This window comes from Artemia franciscana, chromosome 7 (genome assembly GCF_032884065.1).
Source record: "Artemia franciscana chromosome 7, ASM3288406v1, whole genome shotgun sequence".
NCBI classification, from domain to species: domain Eukaryota; kingdom Metazoa; phylum Arthropoda; class Branchiopoda; order Anostraca; family Artemiidae; genus Artemia; species Artemia franciscana.
Genome location: NC_088869.1, coordinates 9,212,475 through 9,221,465, shown reverse-complemented (window position 1 = coordinate 9,221,465; position 8,991 = coordinate 9,212,475).

Below are 8,991 nucleotides of genomic sequence, written 5' to 3'. Positions count from 1 at the left end.
CAAAATTTAAGCTTTAGTGTAAAGAGCGAGGATCTGACAAGGGGGCGAACCCCCTCATATATGTAATAAAAATATGAGAATACAAAAGTTCTTTACGTAAGCTAATTTATAAGTTACGTAAATCTTTTACTAATAAAAATATTCGTAAAAAATTAAAAGTTCTAGTTGCCTTTTTAATTAACCAAAAAATCGGAGGGCAACTAGGCTTCCTCCCCCGCTCTTTTTTTCTCAAAATCATTCGATCAAAATTATGAGAAAGCCATTTAGCCAAAAAAAAAAAAAAAAATGCAAATTTCGTTTTAATTATTCCTCTGCGGAGAGCCAAAATCAAAACATGCATTGATTCAAAAACGTTCAGAAATTAAATAAAAAAAACAAGTTTTTTTAACTGAAAGTAAGGAGCGACATTAAAACTTAAAACGAACAGAAATTACTTCGTATATGAAAGAGGCTGCTTCCTCATCAATGCCCCGCTCTTTACGCTAAAGTTTGTTACTGTTTTAAAAAGAAGAATTGAGAGACAGAGTCAAACTTTAGCGTAAAGAGCGGGGCGTTGATGAGGAAGCAGCCTCTTTCATATACGAAGTAATTTCTGTTCCTTTTAAGTTTTAATGTCGCTCCTTACTTTCAGTTAAAAAAACTTGTTTTTTTTATTTAATCTCGTCCCAAGATTGATTACATGTAAATGTAATAAATAAATTTGGACGACCATAGAGACGAACATGCGCAATAGCATCTTGAGCATATTCATGCATATGACGGGAACTGCCAGCATATGACGAAGGTAAAAGCGTTAATCTTCCAACGTTTGTGGTATTACCGTCTCTTCAGTCATTTTACAATTAAACATTTTTCCGTGAACGAATGTCTTAAATACCTTTAATGACGTCATGGTCATAATGACATGACGACCTGATGACATGACCTCACTCGACACACAGACAACTTATTATATATATATATATATATATATATATATATATATATATATATATATATATATATATATATATATATATATATATATATATATATATATATATATATATATATATATATATATATAAACTTCATCAATCAAAACCAAATTTGAAATATTCCAAATTCAAAAATTTCAAAATAATTTAATTTCAACAATTTAAGAATTCCGATAGAAAATCAAGTAAAGATAACTAATATGGCAAAAATTCCCCAAAATACCTATTAGATTTGATGTGTTTTTGCATCGAACCTAGAAAATGGAGAAAATCTTTTAGGATTCGCTGATTCAATTTTCTTTCTATGTCAAAGATAATATTTAAAAAAAAATATAGTTAAAATCAAATCTTAAGTTTTTAGATCAAAGGCTAGAGAAAATCGTCAGATATGAACCTGAAACCAGTGCTATATACATTGCTATATACATATGATAAAATACAACGCTTCGATCCAGTAAAAATAGAGAATATAATAAAAAAGAAAAGGAACGATGATAATTCATAAATTTCTTAGCCATGTATTTATTTTAAGATCCTTACAGATTAACAACTTCAGCGTTTAATTGAAGCAACAAAACTGATTGTTGCTCTCGCAATATTTTACTCGGCGAAGCCGAACAAAGGTTGCTGCAACACCTCACGTTGCCCATGCAGCGTAGATCTAATTTTGATACCGTTTGTTAGTTACCGTTTTATACCGTTAGTTTATACCGTTTTAATGATGGAGTATAAACATATATTATATTGCTCTTTATTGTTTTTGGTGTTTGTCCATTTGGGTGATCTTCCGTCTACTCCCTACCTAGTATTACGTACCTTTTCCACGAGTTTCTCATTCTATAGTTCGTGGTTTTGATTTTTATTCATTCATTTACTTCTTTGTGTTGAAAAGTTCAGCTCTTATGTCCATCATACACAGAAGTTATGAGCTCAGCTCTCTGTTTGTTTGAATGTGTTGTTTTGTTGCAATGTTAGAATTTCTGGAATTCATACACATAATTATTATCGTTTGTTTTACTGTCTCTTTGGCTACTCAATTTTTCTTGTAGGGAGAGTTTTCCTGAGGCAAATTGTCCGGGGGAATTTTTCCCTATATTTCCCGTAACAAGTCCCATATGTGGAGAATGGGCAAATTGTATAACTTACAGCCCTGTCCTATGAATTATGAGGTTCATATTATCCCCAAAGGCACAGTTGTTTGACCTTTAAAATATCTCGAACTAAATGTCTATCTCAATATTTTGATCGGATGTCTCTGGGGAAAAAGGGGCATGGGATGGGGACTAATTGTCCTCGAATTTGTTTGCTCGCTGAATAAGGGCGCAAGAATATTTTATTTTCGTTTGAATTAGCCCTCTCTCGATGTTCTACGACCATTGGTCGCGTACGGTCACCCCTAGAAAAAAGTAAGAAACACACATTAGTGTTTATATTTACTCTGAAGTTTTCTTTGTTTTTCTGCAATCTTAAAATCAAATTTAAATTCAAATTTTTTCAAATTGTTTTACTTTAGGCGTCATTGGCTGTCTTCAAGCTGATTCATCAAAGTTAGTAAGTGCTGCTGATGATAGAACCCTTAAAGTTTGGAGTTTAGATACTAGGCAAAGGATTGCAACCCTGAGAAATCATATACAGATGGCGTTACTTGTCTTCAATTCAATGATTGTGATTGTTTCTGGGTCTTATGGTAGAACTGTCAAGTTATGCGACTTTAATGTCTGTTAAAACACTCGTGGATTGGCTACTGTATGAATTTAAAGACGCCAATTCGATCAACTCCATAAAAATTAACAAGGGGGACAGTCAGAAAGCAAATGTGTCGCGGGTTCTGATTTTGCTTGTTGCTTAGTCAAAACAACAACTATTTGCCATTGTTTTTTACCATTTAGGATTATTTACCATTTACTGCAATTATCACCTTGTTGAAATGATTTTCAAAAAAAAGTCTAAACTTTTGGATGGATTTACTCAAATTGGGTTCTAAGAACATATTTGCCATCTTATACATTTTGTCAAAATGTACTTTTTGTATTTAGTTTTTTAGAAATTGATCCTTGATTTTAGGAATTTTTTTTAAGTACAAATAGTAGGGTCAATGATTTGCTTCGTCACGGATATCTAAGAAAATTGTAAATTGATTAATCAATTTTGCTTATGGACTGTTCAGGTTGTTTCCTTTTCTCAACTGTCTTTCAACAAAATATCAAAGGAATCTTATTTTTTGTGTATATTAAACTTATACTTTATAATATAGACAAATACCATTGAATTTCAAAATATTAAGATTTCATACGAAGTTCAATATTAATATTAAAAATCGAAAAATAAAATAATTTAACTTTATTGAATTTAAGTTAGTACTAGGTTTGGTATTTAGTATTGTTGCGACTACAAATGATGTATCAAATTTGTTTGTGTTAATTTATTGCGTCATTAATTGGGTTTAGGTGAAATTTTTGTAAAGATATGTGATGGTTGGCGCGTTCCGTGAGTGGTTTTTTGCGTAGATTGAATCTAATAGGATCTTTAAAACATCGATTTAATGATATATTACAAATTTAGTCTAACAGACTAACATATTTCAGTTAAACCAATAAAAGTACCAAGGATACGAAAAGAGAAACATTTTTGTGCCCTGGATTCATCATAGGTATATTCATCCATGGAAATTGTGATTTTCTAACATTTGTCCTTTGGTTGTTTCAAAATTATGAAGTTTTTAGGTCAGTACCACAATTTCATCAGTGTTGCCGTGTCGAATTGTGAAAATAAATAAGAAGTACTAATTAGCTAAATTTGAAAATGCTTTTCGTCCGTAAAAATTCAAACATTAACAAGCTTTTGTTACCCATAGACAACTGAATCTTAAAGGGAAAGCTACACCTGTGTTTTACGCTTCTGCTTTTTAATTTGGCTGTCTTTAGCTTAATTAAAATTTGGTAATTTTTCTCTTACTTTTCTTTTTTAAATTTGGCACCCATTACTACCGAAACCTCTATAGCTGCAAATGTAGGTCTGGTCCATTAGAATTTGAATTCCCTATTTTTACTAATTATTTTAGATATATATAGTTGCGTAGGTTTTTATTTAACCATTCAAACAATCGGATTTCATTGTAACTCTTCTTGGTACTTTGTGTCAAGACAAAACCAGTTTTAATAAAGTCTTAAAAACTAGAACTTTTTCTCTTCTTTTTATGGTAAAATATCTAATAAGTTGGTGGCAGCTAGACGGTAGGTGGTAACCTGAATTGTTTCTTGGGTAGATAGTGTCTTGTTTTTGGGTTTAATTTTTTTGTTGATTAAATTATTTAAAATGCTTTCCCTTTGCCAAGACTAAAATAAAGTAGATTTTTGTCATAAAATGATTAGAAAAACAGGAATTGAATATCATGTAAAAATCCTTGTTTTGAATACATTGAGTACCTAATGCTTAAAATTATCTGTTTTTGTTTTGATTCTTCTACTTCTTCAAAGTTAGCCTGCTAACTTTGTAGCTAGTAGGCTAACTAAGATTTCTCCTTCTACTTTCATTCCTTTTCTTCTTCCAAGTTAGACTAATAACTTTGTAGTTAGTTGGCTAACTAACAAGAAAATGAACAAAATTCATTTTTCAAGATATTACTTTAAATATACTGGAACAATTGGAAAATTTTGAGATTTAGGGAGTGCAGTCACCCTCTCCCTCCATAATTACTTAATAGGTGAGGATAATTCTTTTAATAAAATTGGCTAATCGTGATGTCAGAATGAATGAATGAGTAATTTTATTAGACAAAAACAATGAAAATAATTGTTTTAAAGAGTAATTAGTTATTTATTTGTATTTGATAATTTAAGTGCTAGTTTTTAGAATTACTAATTTAATTATTATTATTTAGTTGGTAATTTAAAAAGTAATTATTGATTTTATTAGACATAAGTAATCAGAATAAGTAATTTTTTTTTGACATAAAAGGCCAAAAAACCGAGAAAAAAAAGGAAAGGAGAAGGAATCTCTATTTTTTTAAAGAATGAAAAATTTGGAATTCGGAATTCGAAATATAATTCGAATCATTCGGAAAAATTCGAAAAAAATTACGTATTTGTAACTTACGAACAGGTAATCAGATCTTAATAAAATTTGATATTTAGAAGGATCTTGCGCTTCCGAGCTTTCATTTTAAATCCCAACCAGATCTGGATACACTGGAGGGAGTTTGAGAGAGGAAACGGAAATCTTGGAAAACGTGAAAATTGAGGTATCTTTATCTTACGAATGGGTTATCGGATCTTAATGACACTTGATGTATAGAAAGTCCTTATGTCTAAGATGCTCAATTTTCAATTCAAATTTGATCCGGGAACTAGGGGGCCAGACGGGGGAAACAGACATCTGGGAATCCGGAAATCTTAGAAAACGCTTAGAGTGGAGAGATCGGGATGAAATTTGACGCGAAAAATATGCACAAGTTCTAGATAGCGATTGAAATAATTAGAATGGATCTGCTCTCTTTGCGGGAGTTAGGGGGGGGGGGTATTTCGGAAAAATTAGAAAAATTGAGGTGCTTTTAACTTCAGAACGGGTGACCAGATCTTAATGAAATTTGATATTTAGAAGGAATTCATGTCTCAGAGCTCTTATTTTAAATATCGACCAGATCTGGTGACATTGAGGGGAGTTTCAGGGGAAAACCGGAAATTTTGGAAAACACTTAGAGTGGGGAGATAGGGATGAAACTTGGTGGGTAGAATAAGCAAATGTAGTAGATACGTGATTGACGTAACCAGACTGGATCCTCTCTCTTTGAGGGAGTCAGGGGGGGTCCAGGGCTTTGGAGAGTTTAGTGCTTCTGGATGTGCTAGGACGATGAAAATTGACAGGCGTGTCAGGGACCTGCACAAATTCACTTGATAAAGTTGTTTTCCCCGATTCGACCATCTTGGGGGCTGAAAGGAGAGGAAAAATTAGAAAAAATGAGGTGTTTTGAACTTACTAGTGGGTGATCGGATCTTAATGAATTTTGATATTTAGAAGGACCTTGTGTGTCAGAGCTCTTGTTTTAAATCCCGACCGGCATTAAGCCTGTGATTTTCCTTTTAAATCAATCTATTGATTCTTAGACTTTTGCTAGATCTCGTGCCATATTAGCTCTTGGCTCTTCCGACCTCGTCACAAGTGCCATATGAACTCTTAGCGCTTTTTTTTTAAAAAAGAAAAAAAACTCGGCAAAAAGGAACACTTTAAAAATAGTCTTATTTTTTCTCATTTTATTGCGTTTTGATTTTGGTCTTGTAAAACAGAAAAAAAAGGTAGAAAATTCGATTGAACTATAGTTATTAAAATTTGCAAGGAATTTTGGAAAACTTTCAGAGGAATTTGAATTATCTGACATAAAATTTTCCATATTTTTTTTTTCTTTTTGACAAAAATGAAAAACAGCATTGGAGCATAAACGATGAAAGGACGAAATAAAAAGGAACGATTAAGGGACGAAATAAAAAAGAATCGTTTGTAATAACTATCCATGGTGTAATTATAGATGAAGTACTGGATGAGGAGCTTTTGCTATCGTGTATAGGTAGGTTAGGTAAATGAAACGTTCAGGAATAAATCCCTTGCCTAAAATATGGCCTGGATAGGTGTTTTAAGCTGTTATTTCTGCTCTTTCCTTATTTTTAGGCCTTAGAAGACGAATAAAATATAGGTCTACACCCATCCAAATTTTGCATTAAGTGTTTTACTTTCATTCTAAGTTTTAGTATTCCGTCCTAGGTCCTGAAAACACAATTTCTATGATGTTAACCGGATTTTAAGCCACTTCATGTTTTTCACCCAAATTTTAAGGAAAAGTTATAAAAATCTTTTAAGTTCTTATAAATGAGAACTGAGCAAAGGTACGAGATTCAACGCTTTGTCTATGCCTTATTTGAGCTATAGATACATTTCTGGTGGTTGACACAAAGATTATCCAAGGATAATGCCCTTTGGGGGAGAAAGGATTATTTCTGGGATTTGCTAATGGTACTACGTCTTAATGTCACGGACCACAAATGTCATCTGTTGTTATGAATATCACAAACCTTTAACATCTCAAAACAGTAATTGGGAACACTATCTCCGTATCATGAATCAAAAGATTACATCGTAGATCTCGCAATATATTTTTATTTCTAAGTGTTTTTGAGAATTCGAATATAAGAAGTTCAACTATTTTCATGAAATAGTTGAAACATCTCCGTATCTAAGAAAGGAGGCAACCCTCTCCTATGCAGTCGCTCTCAGATTACTTTCGGATTTAAAGGGGCAATAAAACTCATATTTTGTGTTTGAAAGAAACCTCTGCCGAAATACTTTAGATAAACTTTAGAGGATTTTTAAGGATCAAAAGCGATTGAAAGACGAAAGGCCCCTTCTTGTGCTCTTTTTTTGCTATCTATATAATCCTCATGATATTGGATTGAAATTTTGAGATTGCCCTATTGTTCAAAATAGTCAAAAGGTCCAAAACATATGGCTCTTTTAATGGCATGAATTCTCTCCAACCTTTGGATAAATGGTCGTGAATTATGCAAATTGTTTACATATGGGTTTTTTCGTTGTTCTCAGTATTTCCAATGATTCTACATTATTTGGTCTTTCCTGTGATTTTCACTATTATTATCTTCATTTTCTTCCTTTTTTTATTTTATCGCCAATTAAAGATACTTTGTTCAAAATAGTTGTTTAGAAGTTTTGAGATGAGGGCGGTATCTTCCTCTTATATGCAATAGCTCTTGTTTGTAAGCTTTGATTAGCCTTATGATGCTATTTCGTTGTTTCGTGTTGCTAACACTAGACAAGGAAGAACACATTGCTCGAAATGTAAAGCGTTTTTGGTAAAGTGCAAATCATGTGATTTGTATTTTGTACCAAAATCCGACAAAACTTCAGCAACACTTGGCTTTGGTGCACCATGATTCTTGACCAATTCAAACCGTTACCCCACACCACTACCCTCCCAAAGAAAACACTATTTACAGAAGCTATAACTTATCCTTGAGCTGGATAAGAAAAAAAGTTCCTCTCTGGAGAAGGTAACAGAATGCATTGACTATACGTTTATTTTTTTCCAGGGGTGATCGTATCGACTGAGTTGTCCTAGAATGTCGAGAGGGCTCATTCTAACGGAAAGGGGCTTTTCCTCCTCAACGCCCCGCTCTTTACGCTAAAGTTTCTTACTGTTTTAAAAATAGAGTTAAGAGAAAGAGTCAAACTTTAGTGTAAAGAGGGGGGCGTTGAGGAGGAAAAGCCCCTTTCATATACGGAGTAATTTCTGTTCTTTTTAAGTTTTAATGTTGCTCCTTACTTTTTAAAAAACTTGTTTTTTTATTTAATATATATTATAACTAAAATTTTAATATGATATAGTCTGTAGTCTACAAATGACCAAAACTTAATCACTCAGTCGAGATATATTCGGCAAGAACTGTAAGACATAGCCATAAGCTGATGACCCCTTGACTCTTTTGCCTTATATCTCTGAGACTGATTTTTAGAGGGTTTGATATTCCCTATGGGCTATTGAGCTAAAATTTGAAATTGATATGGGCTAAAATTTTATTAAAATGTCCTTCCTTTTGGAGTATAACAATCATTTGGATTCAGAAAATTTTCTTGTTTTCTTGAGATTTTTTTCTCTTATAGAACTGAGATTTAAATATAATCTCTTCTCTAGTTTAGGATAATCCAGTTGCAAAAACACAATTTTGTATACAAATTTGATAGATGTAGGGCAAAAACCAATGTTTCCCAGATAGTTTTGTGCTGCTGAAAAGGCTCTGAATGAAATTCTGACATTTTTCTCATGAGGCAGTTTTGTCGAAAGCTTCGAAAAAATAAATGTTCAAATGGGGATAAATCCATTTATTTAAACAACGAAAACAGGTACAAAAGTCTAAATATTTCGATCGCATATACAGTAATCGTCATCAGTAGAGATACCAAAGCATTAAAATTGATACTGACATATTTATACAAAAAACAAAAACAAAAA